General features: G+C 41.5%; 1 protein-coding gene and 1 pseudogene across 1 annotated transcript in view; both read left to right on the forward strand.

The window, feature by feature from the left end:
- The window catches only part of LOC143658730 (uncharacterized), a 67,687-nt gene that overhangs the window by 23,039 nt on the left and 28,939 nt on the right, over positions 1-15,709 (forward strand). The window lies entirely within an intron of this gene.
- LOC143658792 (neuromodulin-like) lies at positions 626-8,461 on the forward strand (annotated as a pseudogene).

Here is a 15,709-nt window from a genome sequence, read left to right on the forward strand (position 1 = left end):
TAATGATACTTCATTGAGGGGGTGTAGAATAATTTACAAATCCACCCTCCCACCTTGATTTTGTCCTAAGAGCCTGCCTGATATGGGCTGTCTGCAATGATTATGAATAATGTTATAACTAAGCACATCGCTGTGCTTAGTCCCTCTGTCCTTTGAGGAGGATTATTTCTCCAACTCCAGTTCCCAGGTCGGAATGATGGAAACCATGCCTGCAATCATTCTCTTTATTCTCAGAACGTGTTGCCAAATTGCTTTCCAAAGGGGCTCAATGTAATCTGCCTGCCACAGCTGGCCTGGGTGTGAGGACCACAGTTTCACTACAGTTTTACCAGCACTCAGTGTGAATCACTTGTTATTATTATTATTTTAAATTTTACACATGTACACTTTCAGTGCTCTCATCATGGGCCAAGGTCTGTTCAAAGCACCTGGCATGTGTGAATTCCTCTTATGTTCCTAACAGCCTTATGTGCTCAGAGCTGTACTATCCCTTTTTACAGGTGAAGACACCCAGGCAGGAAAGTCTCATAACCACGAGGTCATGGAGTCTGGATACAAACCCAAGAGTTCAGGCTGCAGCGTCTGTGCTCAGAGCTGTTACCCACTGTATTGGAATTGAGCATGTTCCACCTATAATACAGTCAATTCTTGTTATTAACTGTAGCTATGTTCTATAAAGTGCTGCAAACACTGGGTTAGCAAATACTGAACCGTTGCCCCTGGAAGAAATGCAGGGCTAGCCTCCTCCAAGCCTCTGGTCACATTTCAGTGATCCCCTAGAAGGTTCTTTGCTTCACCAGCCTCTTTTGGTTTTGGTTTTAGTTTTTATTTATTTATTTATCTATTTTTAAAATTTTAACAACAAAAGAACACAAACATTCTTAACATATGATCATTCCGTTCTACATACATAATCAGTAATTCACAATATCATCACATAGTTGCATATTCATCATCATGATCATTTCTTAGAACATTTGCATCAATTCAAAAAAAGAAATAAAAAGACAACAGAAAAAGAAAGAAAATGAAAGCAGAAAAAAAAAAGATTATACATACCATACCCCTTACCCCTGCCTTTCATTGATCACTAGCATTTCAAACTAAACTTATTTTAACATTTGTTCCCCCTATTATTTATTTTTATTCCATTTGTTTTACTTGTCTGTTGACATGATAGATAAAAGGAGCATCAGACACAAGGTTTTCACAATCACACATTCACACTGTGAAAGATATATCATTATTTAATCATCATCAAGAAACATGGCTACTGGAACACAGCTCTACATTTTCATGCAGTTCCCTCCAGCCTCTCCACTACATCTTGACTTATCTACTTAATGCGTAAGAATAACCTCCAGGATAACCTCTCGACTCTGTTTGGAATCTCTCAGCCATTAACAATTTGTCTCATTTCGCTCTTCCCCCTTTTGGTTGAGAAGGTTTTCTCAATCCCTTGATGCTGAGTCTCAGCTCATTCTAGGATTTCTGTCCCACGTTGCCAGGAAGGTCCACACCCCTGGGAGTCATGTCCCACGTAGACGGGGGAGGGTGCTTCACCAGCCTTTTAGAGACTGCCCCAACTTAGCCCCATCTAGCAATAAAACAGTATCTATCATTGCCTTCAGAACATTTTAGGGCATATAAACAAAAACTCTGAACATAAATTTAAGCAAATGTAATCATAAACCACATTGGGATTGCGGAAAGAAGGCAGAGTAAGAAGCTCCAGAAATTAGCCTCTCCACCAGAACAACGATTGAATAGGCAGGAACCATCTGAACCAGCTATTTGAAACCGCAGAGTACAGGATAACACCATATGGCATCCAGACAAGAGGAGGAAGAAGGGGCTGATAAATTATGCTGATTATAAACTCAAAAAACAAACATCTCATGGAATAAATCCTATAGTTAAACAATTTAAAATATTAAAATGTACAGTGTGCAACAGAAGATTACAAGACAAAGAATCAGGAAATGATGGCCCAGCCAAAGGAAGAGTCCAAAAATTCAGAAAATATCAACAAAGACCAGATCTTGGAATACCAGAAAGAAAAACAAAGTGATGTTCAATATGCTCAAGGACATGAAGGAAAATGCAGATAAAAAATTAAAGGGTAGCAAGAAAGCAAGGAATGAACACTTAGAGTCACAATAAAAAGACAGAAATTTTAAAAAGGAACCAAACCGAACTGCTTGAGTTGAAGACCACAATAACAGAAGTGAAGGAGTCCCAGGAGGGTTTCAGCAGCAGATTGGAGCTGGCAGAAGAAAGAATCAGTGAACTCTAAGACAATACATTTGAAATGAGTCAGGCTGAGGAACAGAAAGAAAAAAGGGTAATGAAAAGTGAAAATAGCCTAAACGACCTGTAGAATCAAAACTTGTGGGATGCAGTAAGAAAAGGAAAATTTATAGCTCTAAATGCTTACATTACAAAAGAAGAAAGATTTCACATCAGAGACCTAACCTCAAAACTGGAAGAACCAGAAAATGAAGATCAAACTAAACCCAAAGCAAGCTGAAGGAAGGAAATAAGAAAGAGCAGAGATCAATGAACTAGAGACTTAGAAAACAATAGAGAAGAGCGAGAGGGAGAGTGCTAGCATGAGAGAGTGAGTGATCAAGTGAGTTGAAAAGAGGTGGAGATGGGGGGGGAGATAAGAAAGAGAAAGGAGGAAAGGAGAGAAGGGAGGAAGAAGGCAAGGGACGATCCAACCATGCTGTGCTGTATGAGAACTAAACAGGTTGAAGAAAATGATGAGGACCAGGCAGGGTGACGGTGACTCAGTGACAGAATTTTTGCCTGCCATGCCGGAGACCCAAGTTCAATTCCTGCTGCTTGCCCATGCAAAAGAAAAAAGAAAAGAAAGAAAGAAAATTCTGAAAAATAAAATGATGAGGACCAAAAGATTGAACAAGATGGCATCAAACCAGAAGATAAAGCTCATAAGGCTGCCACCAGAATTCAGGCTAGCTTCTGTGGACACATATACAAGGAAAAAGCTCAAAGGAGAGAAGAAGGAGGATGCCCAAGCTGCTGAAGCTGAAGCAAATGAAAAGGATAAAGCCCCTGTGGATGGAGTAGAGAAGAAGGAGGGAGAAGGCCCTACTACCACTGAAATGGCCCTAGCCACTGGCCCCAAGCCTGAGGACACCAGCCAATCAGGAGAAATTCCTTCCGAGGAGAAGAAGGGGGAGGGTGCCCCTGATGCTTCCACAGAGCAGGAAACCCCAAAGGCTACTTCCCCTAGGAGGAGAAGGTTGGCTCTGCTGAGATAGAAGGTGCCACTAAAGCTTCCACCGGTAACGCCGAAGGTGCCCCAGCCAAGGAGGAGCCTAAACTAGCCAATGTGCCAGCTGCTGTCACTGTTGCTGCCACCACTCCCCCTGCTGCAGAAGATGCTGCTGTCAAAGCCACAGCCCAGCCTCAACGGAGACTGCAGAGAGCAGCCAAGCCGAAGAGAAGATAGAAGCTGTAGATGAAACCAAACCCAAGGAAAGTGCCCAGCAGGATGAGGGTAAAGGAGAACATGCCTGAACTTTCAGAAATGGCTCTCCACGTCCCCATTCTCCCCTCTCCTGATCCCTGTCTCTCCCCACCCTCTATCCAGCTCCACTCTGAAGTTTCCTTTCCTGTCCCGCTCACATCTGTGAGTCTATCCTCTCCCTCCCACTAGCCCTCTTTCCCTCTGTGTGGCAAACATAAAAAAAAAAAAAAACAGGAAAGATCCCAAGTCAAACAGTGTCACTTAAACATTTTTTGTTTCTTGGTGTTGTTATAGTAAGTTTTTGGTAATGATGATCCAGTCATTTTGGGAAATTCTTGCACTGTATCCTAGTTCTTTGATCTGGTGTGTGTGGCCCTGAGAGTACTCTCCTCTCTCTGTGTTCCAAATGTGTGTGCAATGTTCCGTTCATCTGAGAAGTCCAAAATATCAAGTGAATTCAAAACCATTTTTCTTTCCCTCCTTTTCAATGTAATAGAATGAATAAAAAGGAAAAAAACTTAAAAACCCAGTTTGTTAGAAAAAAGAAAAGAAGAATCAACAAAACCAATAGTTGGTTCTTTGAAATGATCAATAAAATTGGCAAACCTTTAGCTAGACTGAGAAAGAGAAAAACAGAGAGGGCACAAAGGACTAAAATCGGAAATGAAAAGGAGGCATTACTATCAACCCCACTGAAGTAAAAGTACTATAAATGGATACTATGAATAACCTTATGCTAACAAGTTAGATAACCTGGATGAAATGAACAAATTCCTAGAAATTTGTTAACTACCTACACTGTTAACTACCTACACTGACTCAGGAAGAAACAGAGGAGTTCAACAAACCAATAGCTGGTTAAGAGATTGAATCCCCAATCAAAAACCTCCCAACAAAGAGAAAAAGCTTGGGGCCAGATGGCTTCCTAGAAGAATTTTGCCAAACATTCCAGAAGAATTAACACCAATTATGCCCAAACTCTTCCAAAAATTTGAAGAGGAGGGAGCACTTCCTAATTTATTCTACAAGGCCAACTCTCGCCCTACCAAAGCCAGATAGAGATATCAGAAGAAAAGAAAATTACAGACTAATGTCTCTTATGAATACAGATGCCAAAATCCTTAACAAAATACTAGCAAACTGAATCCAATAGCACATTGAAAGAATTATACACCATGTTCAAGTGGGATTTATCCCAGTATGCAAGGGTGGCTCAACATAAGAAAACCAATTACTAAATATGCCAATTAACAGAATGAACAAAAAAATCACATGATCATCTGCATTGATGCAGAATACACATTTGACAAAATCCAGCACCGCTTCTTGATAAAAATACTTATAAAACTAAGAATAGAAGGAAACTTTCTCAACATGGTAAAGGATATTGTTTTGGTTTGCTAAAACTGATGAAATGTAATATACTAGAAATGGATTGCCTTTTACAATGGAGGTTTATTAACTTACATTTTACAGTTCGGAGGCTGTTAAAATGTCCAGCACAAGACATCAACAGTACGAAATTTGGACACTGAAGACAGGCTGCCAGCATCTGGGGCTCCTCTGTCACGTGGGAAGGCACATGGCCAACATCTGCTGGTCCTTCTCTTCTGGGTTTGCTGCTTTCAGCTTCTGGCTCTTGTTCTCGCAGGCACTCGGGACACCTCTCTGGATTTGATCTCTTAGCTTCTGTATGTGTTCTAACCCCTTATAAAGGACTCCAGCAAGACAATCACGACCTACCCCGAATGAGGCGGGTCACATCTCAATTGCAGTAACCTAATCAAAAGGTCCCATCCACTAGAGGTCTACACCCACAGGAATGGCTTAAAAGAATATGGTCTTTTCTGGGGTCCATAGCAGGTTTAAATTACCACAGGGATATGTGAAAAACCTACAGCTAACATCATACTTAGCTGTACCATGAAAGACTGAAAGTTTTCCCTCTAACATCAGGAACAAGACAAGGATGCTCATTGTCACCAATGTTACTCAACACGAACCGCAAGTTCTAGGCAGAGCAGTTAGGCAATTTTAAAAAGCACACATTTAAATTGGAAAGGAAGAAGTAAAACAAGCTGTTTGCAGATGACATGTTCCTGTAGACAGAAAATCCTGAAAAAATCCACAATAAAGCTGCTAGAGCTAATAAACAAATTCGCCAAATAGGGGGTACTAGATCAGCATCCAAAATTCCATGCACTGGCAATGAACAATTAGAGGAAGAAGAAATCAAGGAAAAAAGATTCCATTTTGTCATGGTTAGGGACAGGTGTCAACTTGGCCAAGTTGTGGTACCTGTTCATCTGATTGGGCAAGCGCGGGCCTGTCTGTTGCAATGAGGACATTTCATAGGATTAGGTCATGATCACGTCAGCTACATCCACAGCTGATTCCATTTGTAATCAGCCAAAGGGAAGTGTCTTCTGCAATTAGTGATGCTAAATGCAATCATGGGAAGCCTTTTAAGGAGGACTCAGAGGAGACAGATTGCATTCCTGCTTTGGCTGGTGAGCCTCTCCTGTGGAGTTCATCCAGGCCATCCATTGGAGTCATCGGCTTCGCAGCCTGCCCTGTGGATTTTGGACTCTGCGTTACTAAGGTCACGTGAGACACTTTCATAAATTTTATATTTGCAAGTGTTCCCTGTTGATTCTGTTTCTCTAGAGAACCCTAACTAATACACATTTACAATAGCAAATAAAAGAATCAACTATCTAGGAATATGACCAAGGATGTAAAGGACTTATACACAGAAAACTATAAAATATAACTAAAAGCAAATCAAGGAAGAGCTAAATAAATGGAAGAACATTCCATGTTCGTGGACTGGAAGACTAAATATCGTTAAGATGTCAGTTCTACCCAAAGCTTACTACAGACAACTTGGAAGATCCAATAAACTATGAAGAGGAAAACAGAGATCGCCCAAAGTCTCAAGACTTCCCAGAGATAATTGTTAACATTTTAATATACTTCTGCTCTTTTTAAAAACTAATATATATTAGACATTCTTTAATAATTCCAGGGCACATTGAATATGTAGGTTAGTAGACTTCTGTGTTTATTTAACTTTATATCACAGGCATCTGCCATAGCATTAAATCATGTTTAACAACCTAGTGTTTTAGGTCTTCCTATAGTATATATTTGTTCAATCAATATATTAGCCAGTTCCCTTGTTGGGCATTTTAATTGTTTCCATTTTTTTTTTCTTTTTTGCATGGGCAGGCACCAGGAATCGAACCCAGGTCTCTGGCATGGCAGGCGAGAACTCTGCCTGCTGAGCCACTGTGGCCCATGCTTTTTTGACTTTTATAAACGTGGCATGGAGTTCCCTTGTGCCAAAGTCTTTGGCTGACGCCTGACCCTTTCTTCAGTGAAATCCTGGCAGACGGATCACCATCAGTTGGCACCCTGGGCGGCAGTTTATGGTAGTGTGACTCCTGTGATAAATACCCCACAGCGGGTTGGTTTAAACAACTTAATTTATTGGCTTACAGCTTCCGAGACCAGAAATCCCGAGTCCAGCCATTGGTAAGGCCATGCTTTCTCCCGGAAGACTGCATTGTTGGGGTGTCGGCTTGCTGCAGCCTCTGGGTTTCTTAGCTTGCACTGCTGCCTCCCGCCCCATGACCCTGTCTCCTGGTGCTCTCTCTTGTGGTTTTTGCTGACTTCTGGCTTCTCCCTGTGGCTTTCTCTCAATGAGACCTCCAGTTATACAGGTCCACCTGTTTCAGTTGGGCCAGACCTAAACAGGAGCTTAGAAGACCCTATTCAAAAATGGGTCCACAAACATAACTGATACTGCATCTTCTAAAGAGCCTATTTACAGATGGGTTTGCACCCACGGTAAGATTCAGAGCATGCCTTTTGTTGGGTACATAACTCAACCTGCCACCCTGACCCTCACCCATGCAACTACTATCATGTTTAAAAGTCTTTGCTCAGGCATTTCTTATATTCTCCTGGAACTTCTTTTGCTGGTGACTGAAGTTGTGCACGGTTACGTGGCACAGCTGTCTTGAGTGAAGTATTCACACAGTCCATGGCTCCCCGTAATTCTTCATGCTAAAAATTCTAGATTTTCTTTGCAAGATTGCATACCTCCCATTTTATTTTTATGAAACTGGCATTCTCTATGTACATAAAAATATAATGTAAAAATACAAATATGATTATATATAAATATTTCAGTACAAATAGGATATGATATATTCCCAGATACACTTTTATGGGTTATTTTTTTCACTTGGTATAATGTGAATATTTTTCCATGACAAGACAAAAATACATACATATTGTACAAAAATATACTCATGTATTCTTGTTTTTAACAGCTGGGTAATATGTCAGGCTCGAGTTCCTTGAATTTATTTAACCAATCCCTATTAGGAGAAATTTATGTTCTTTTCACTTTCTTTTCCATCACTGGACATGTATTATTTCACACTTGTGCAAGTATCTTCATAAGATGAATTACCAGAAGTAAACTCATGGGATCATAGTGTACCCACATTTTAAATTTTGACAGTGATTGCTAAATAGTTCTCAAAAACAGGGTGAACCAAGAGCACAACTCCTGAAAGTATATGACTGCCTAATCCTTTGCTTCCTCCAAAAATACTTGATATTACTTTGGCAGACCCCCTATGTAACATGAAAACTTAATATTGGCCAGTTAGGACATTTCTTTACTGGCTTCCATGCTGCCCTATGTAAGCTCCACATTTGCACATGTGATTGGATGCTGCCCAATTCATGAATTGTAAACTGTTCCAATAAACTCCCATAAATAACAACAACAAAAAAAAAATACTTGATATTAGGCTCTTCTTAAAAAACATTTAAAAATCTAACAGGTAAAAAAATGTCTTAATGATAGTGAGATTAATGATGCTTTTATGCTTTTTTGATGTTTTGTACCCTATGAATTGCCTGTTTATATGTTTTGCCTATTTTCAATTGGGCTGCCTTTTTGTATTGATTTATATAAACAAGTCTTTTTATATCATGCATATTAACCTTTGGCTATATGTTACTATTCTTTTCTCCCAGTTTGTTACTGGTCCTTCAGTCTTGTTTATGGTATATTTTGCAAAACAGGAACTTTAAATTTTCAGGTATTCAAATCTATTTGTATTTTCCCTTATAGCTCTTGAATCTACTATTGTGCTAAGAAAGACCTCCCTCACCCCCAAGATAATTTTTAAATCCCCCCATATTTTATCATTTTGTAGTAATTAAATCTTTATTCTATCTGGACTTTATTTTTGCTATAGGATGGAGTAGATATTTATTATCAGCTACAAATATTTGCTTGCTAAGGAAAAGAAAATTATTGGCTTATGTAATTAAAAAGCTTCCCTTTCAGGGGCAGCTGGCTCCAGGTAATCAAATGTCCTTGTCATCAATCTGTGGTCTCTTCACCTCTCAGTTCTGCTAACTCCTTAATTAGGTTCATTTTAGGGTAGGCTCTTCTCTCATGCTCCATGTCTGTCTACTTTCTACATGACAGCGCAAACAGAAACAAGCACCTCTTTCCCCTAGCCCCAACAAAAGACCTGAGCCCGTCTCTCATTGTCCCATCTGAGTTCTGTCCCCATCCCTAAAATAGCTGCTGTGGCCAGGGAGTTGTGACTCTCTGACGACATGTTCGCCTCTGCAGCCGTGGATGAGGTCTGCCCAATCAGAATCACGTACACTGAGAGTGGATGCGGTGATTCCCCAAAGGAGAATTTAGATTCTGTTACCAAAATCAGACAGAAGGAAGCCAGTGGAAACCCCCCAAAAAACAATATAAGATCTAGCTTTATGTCATCCAAATAATAACAAGCTAATATTTATTGTGGAATCCATACTTTCAGAATCCATTTGAAATGTCCCATGTATCATACAGGACAATGTATTTATTGGTCAGTCTTGCCGGGGTTGCAAATGATCCCTATATCTCAGCAGTTATGACAGCAAGTAGTTCTTTCTTATGGACACTGCCATATACATCAGTGGAGGGTCTGATCTCCACTGTGCTCCTGTGCCACATGTCACCTTCATTCCAGAACCCCCACGGAAGGAGCAGCTCCCATGGCATCTTTTTGGCAGTGGTGGACCAACCACACAATGGCTCTATATAAGTTTCTGCTCAGAACTCGCACGCACATCCGCTCATGTTGCCTTGGCCATAATAAGTCACGTGACCAATTCTGGAGTGGGAGGTGGGAGTCTGCTCCTCCTGCAAGTCACATGACAGTGCCATCTTCTTACAGGTAGGGCTAGTACATCTGGGATCAATAATACAAGGTAGCACAGTAGATATGCTGACTGAACTACATTTTCCACTTGCTGGTGGAAAGCAAAGCTGTTGATTAAGATATCCTTATATATTTCTCATTTTTGTTATGATACTTAATTTCAGAAATAGTGGCTTCTACACTATTCTGTTCTCTTCATCTTCCTATCTCTTCTGATGTCAATATCATGCTGTTTGATTACTATTTCTTTATATCTGGTAGAGCAATGCCTACTTTGATCTTTTTATCAAAGTTTCTTGACTATTGTCTCCAATAACTCTTCTGAATAAACTTTAAAGTCAATGTGTCAAGACCCTGCCACCCCCTCTTCAAATTCTCAAAAGAAAATCATTATTTTCATCAGAATTATAGTAAATTGATATATTACTGTGGGAAGAATTGATATCTTTTGAAAATTGAACTTTCAACATGGAAACACGGTCAATCTCTCCATTTATTGGTATTTCTTCTACTCTTCAGGAGTTTCATCATTTTTTTTTCAAGTAGGTCTGGCACATTTTTTGTTAAATGTATTTACTGAGAAGGTGTATATATTCTGTCCCATTGTGAATAGTATCTCCGTCCATCCACTGCCTGTCTGCACTTTCCACCTGATTCTTGCTAGTAGAAACCAGAGCTGTTGATTGAAATATCTTCATATAGTTTTCATAGTTTAAAATAATATCTCTGAATTTGTGGCCTCTATACTGCCAGTGTCGGAAGTGAAGAAAGAGTCACTAAACTTTGCCAACTCCTGACAAAACCCTCTTCTTCCAGGATCTCCCCTTTTCCAATAATTCTATTCTCCAAGATACCTTAGTTACTCCCATGACCATACCCAGCAGTCCTCAGCCTCTATGCATATTAGAATCCCTTGCCAATCTTTTAAAAAATACTGATGTCTGGCCCCTCTCCAGACCAACCAAATCAGCATCTCTGGGCTGGGGCTTAGAGGCAGTTACTTTGAAAGTTTCCCATTTACAACGGGACTTGCGAACTGGTTAGACATTGTTATTACCAGTGACTGCTCCCCTCCGTAATTTCAAGCCTTCCACATGCCCCCTACCACTTTCTATTTTTCCAGCTCATTCACTCCAGCATCCTGATTCTAATGATTCTTCACCCACTGCAGGACGGATAATCCATTGATTTAACCACTTGTTTCTGAACCCTAACCTCCCTCGTGTCACATCCAACCAATACAGATCCCATGATCCCTCATGATAATCACTCCATGCACAAATTCTCATTTTCCTCGCTACTCTCTCCCTACAACTGGGCAATCAAACCCAACCCCATCCCCAACTCAGCATCAGCAGCCACACAGCTGGACAGAGCACAACTATGTTGATGGGTCTCACGCTAAGTGGGTGATTAGTGCTGCCTGGCCATCATACTGCATTTCTCTGGGAGTCCATAACCCTTCCTTCTCTGGACCAGTATTTCTCCAATTGGAGCATGCTTAAGATTCCCTTAGATTTCAGATTCAGTGGGACTATCAAGCCCCATCTTCTGTCCTCTTCCATCTTCTTATTGTCTGTCCCATTGCTGCTACCAGTCCTGACACCACACTCTGAGTAGCAAGGTGCTAGAACTGCACTGTCCAGTACAGCGGCCCCTAGCCACGGGTAGTATTTCCATTTATTTTTAACTAAACTAAAATCAAATTAAATTAAAAATTCCATTCTTCAGTCTCACTGGCTACATGATGAATGCTAAAGAGCCATCAGTGTCTGGGGACTCCACTGGGCAGTGCAGACACAGGCCCTCTTCATCACTGCAGGAGGTTCTACCGGGCTGTGCTGCTCTTCGGCAATACTTCTCAAACTCCCACCTGCATACGGCTCACTCTCAGCCCCTTTTACAACATAGTAACAGGGAGTCACGAGAAGTACCTGGGATTTAAAGTCTGACAGAGCCTTATTTTGAACCTCGCCTGTCTTGCTCTTGGACCTAGTTTCTGTAACTTTCAAATGGGAAAAAAATAAAACTATTTTTAGAATGTTCTGAGCTGCAAGTAACAGGAAAGGTAACTCAAAATAGCTCAAATAAGAGAGATAACTTGCTGGCACGAGTAGCCAAAAGTGCCCCAAGCCTGGCATTTGTCCTGTTTGTCCTAGATCATCAGGTGGCTTGAGCTGCAAGTAAAATAAATAAACAAAAAACAAAACACTAGAAGAAGCCTACAGACAACTGCTACACATTAATACCTACTACAATTATCTCGAGATATATTTGATTTTTATACCACATTTCTGCTCTCAAAGATTATATTTCCTGATCCTATATTCCCTCCTTCATTTCCCATCTCTCAGCCCTATACTTGTATCTATCATAGCATTTACTTTTATTTCCAATTACACGTGTCTTATTTACTCCCTAATCCCTTAAAGGAAGGTCCAGGTGTATCTTTTGCCACTGTAACATAGTAAGTGCCCAGAAAACAGGCCCTGACTGACTGACTCCCTCAAAGGCTGAAGCCATTCACGCTCCCATCAGTATAGGGAAATAGCGTCTTGACACCCTTAATAAGACTGCTTGCCATAAAGCTTTTAATTTTGGCCAGATAACTATATAGGTGAAAAGGTAATTTTTTTTTCTTTTCTTCTTTTCTGGGCGACCTTCTAGTCATCCCTCAATGCCTTATTCAAAGACCCCCCCTCCTCTGAGACACCCTCTCCACATCAACTCCTTCGGTTCCACCCTGCCCAGTTTTTCCTCCCTACTTTGAGCTCTAGCATGCTTCCCATCAATTCTTATGACCAGATCACGCATTTTTGGAAAGCATCCCTGCCGCTAATGAGGTGGCCCTGGCTTAGAGGCGGCCTGTCGGCAGTTGCCATGGAGACAGACTCCGGCGTTTCCCGACCCGGCGGTTGCCCTGGAAACGAATATTCTAGGGAGCCAAGCGGGGAAGAGTGTGGACGTGGCCCGTAGTTGGTTTAGAGGGAATGCCGGATGTAGCCGCCTTCTCCTTCTCCATTCCGCATCTGGAAGCCAGGCCAGGGCTCCGGCTTCGTGCATCCCAAGCACCGGCCGCCCGGGACGCCAAGGCTCCCGGGTCGCCCTGAGGAGTCCGCATCCCGCGGCATTCTGGGTGGAGCCTGTCGTCAGGGAGTCCGCGCAGGCGCAGCCGCGCCACCACCCTGGGGATTGAGCGTGGGGAGCGAACTCCGCGTGGGGAGCCGACTAAGGTCCTTGGCCCCAGTTGACAGGTATTTAAGGGCCCGAAGGTCTAATGACGCTTATCCTAACCCTGCCCATCCTTGGCTACAGGAGCGGTCCTGAGAATCTCGGGGGGCTTAGGCCACGGAAGGAGCTAGAGAGGAGATGAGCACCTAGCCCGGCCAATAACGTGGCAGGGGCGTGGCTTGTGCGCGTTTGGAGGTGGTGCGGGGGGAGGGGTTAAAGGCGGGGCTGCGTCCAGGGGCGGGGTTTACGGAGGGCGTAGCTAAAGGCCGGAGCAGCGTGAGGATTGGTTGGAATAGGAGGGATGGGTGTGCTGTAAGGGAAAAGGCAGAACCTCAGGTGGTGTTGAGCCAATGAGGCCGGAGTGGGCGGAACCAAGTGAACCTTGTTCTGGGAACTCTCCCACCCGAGAATCCTTGAGTCCAGGGTGGGAACTGAAGCCGAGAGGAGAGGGGGCTGGTCTAGCTTGGTCCTCCGAACTTCCCTTCCCCTCGGTTCAGGAGCTCGGTGGATGGAATGGACCCAGCTTAGTGTATGAGGAGGAAGATGTTTAGTAAGAAATGTATCGGTAGTTTTTTATCAGTGATACTCCTTTCATTCACTGATTACTTGGAACGTTGCTATGCTAAGGTCGAGTGGAAGAGCTAAGGTTTCAAGATGATAAATGTTAATGTTGCTAAATAAATCATTAAAATTTGTAATCATAAAACTGTCGATGTATTGAGTATTTCTGACATTAAATACATCGACGATATTGTATCATCTCATTGATATGAAATTATTAAAATAAACAAACTCATAGAATCAGAATCTAGAATATAGGTTACCATGGGTGGGGGTTTGAGACGGGGAGTTAAGGCTTAAAATGTACAGTTTCTAGTTGGAATGATGGAAAAACATTGTGAATGTAATTGGCACTGAAATCATACATTTTAATGTGGTTAAGGGGCAGTTTTAGGGCATATGTATTTTAGGTTTGTGTAAATGGTACTGGAATAAAAACCTAGAAACAGAATCCTTGGAACTGCGCAAAACAAACAGTGAACCCTAAGTTAAACCGTGAACTATAGTTAATAGTATAATCATAAAAATGTGCTCTTATCAATTATTACAAATGTATCACACATTTGTAAGGTGTTAACAATCAGGTGGGATATGGGAATCTTGTATTTTATCCATGACTTTTCTGTAAACCCGCAACTTCTCTAATTAAAAAAAAAAAATCAGCTGCTCTAACAGATACTTTAAAGAAAGGCATAAGTTTATTTCTCTTGTCTGTCCCCCAGATTTATCAGGGGTCCATTTTTCTTCGATCTGATTTCCCTCCTCAGCCTGGTTCATGTCTGTTATATATATAAGGCCCATCCCATTGGCCAGGCTTAGTCACCAGACCACAGCCAGGAATGAGAGGCTGGGAAAGGTCCTCTTTCTCCTGTATTGGATCATGGCCATGATCCCAGTAAACTTGGGGTTCTATTACTAAGAGAGGAAAGGGGACAGTGGGGGATATTGGAGAGCAAAACCAGCTGTTTCTGCCATAGGACCTTTGTGTACTACGGACAAGAACATTCCTAATCTGCCGTGACCCATTTGGGTATTCCAGTCCTCTTTACTTGAATGTTTTTGGCTAGACTCACTCAGCATAATGTTTTCTAGGTCCTTCCAAGTTATTACATGCTTCATAAGTTTATTCTGTCTTAAAGCTGCGTAATATTCCATCGTATGCATATACCACAGTTTGTTTAACCACTCATCTGTTGATGGACATTTTGGCAGTTTCCATCTCTTTGCAATTGTAAATAATGCTGCTATAAACATTGGTGTGCAAATGTCCGTTTGAGTCTTTGCCCTTAAGTCCTTTGAGGAGATACCTAGCAGTGGTATTGCTGGGTCGTATGGCAATTCTATATTCAGTTTTTTGAGGAACCGCCAAACTGCCTTCCATAGTGGTTGCACCATTTGACATTCCCACCAACAGTGGATAAGTGTGCCTCTTTCTCCGCATCCTCTCCAGCACTTGTCATTTTCTGTTTTGTTGATAATGGCCATTCTGGTGGGTGTGAGATAATATCTCATTGTGGTTTTGATTTTCATTTCTCTAATGGCCAGGGACATTGAGCATCTCTTCATGTGCCTTTTGGCCATTTGTATTTCCTCTTCTGGTAGGTGTCTGTTCAAGTCTTTTTCCCATTTTGTAATTGGGTTGGCTGTCTTTGTTGTTGAGTTGAACAATCTCTTTATAAATTCTGGATACTAGATCTTTATCTGATATATCATTTCCAAATATTGTCTCCCATTGTGTAGGCTGTCTTTCTACTTTCTTGATGAAGTTCTTTGATGCACAAAAGTGTTTAATTTCGAGGAGCTCCCATTTATTTATTTCCTTCTTCAGTGCTCTTGCTTTAGGTTTAAGGTCCATAAAACCACCTCCAATTGTAAGTTTCATAAGATATCTCCCTACATTTTCCTCTAACTGTTTTATGGTCTTAGACCTAATGTTTAGATCTTTGATCCATTTAGAGTTAACTTTTGTATAGGGTGTGAGATACGGGTCCTCTTTCATTCTTTTGCATATGGATATCCAGTTCTCTAGGCACCATTTATTGCAGAGACTGTTCTGTCTCAGGTGAGTTGGCTTGACTGCCTTATCAAAGATCAAATGTCCATAGATGAGAGGGTCTATATCTGAGCACTCTATTCAATTCCATTGGTCGATATATCTATCTTTATGCCA

This window comes from Tamandua tetradactyla, chromosome 16, assembly GCF_023851605.1.
Source record: "Tamandua tetradactyla isolate mTamTet1 chromosome 16, mTamTet1.pri, whole genome shotgun sequence".
In the NCBI taxonomy this organism is placed as follows: domain Eukaryota; kingdom Metazoa; phylum Chordata; class Mammalia; order Pilosa; family Myrmecophagidae; genus Tamandua; species Tamandua tetradactyla.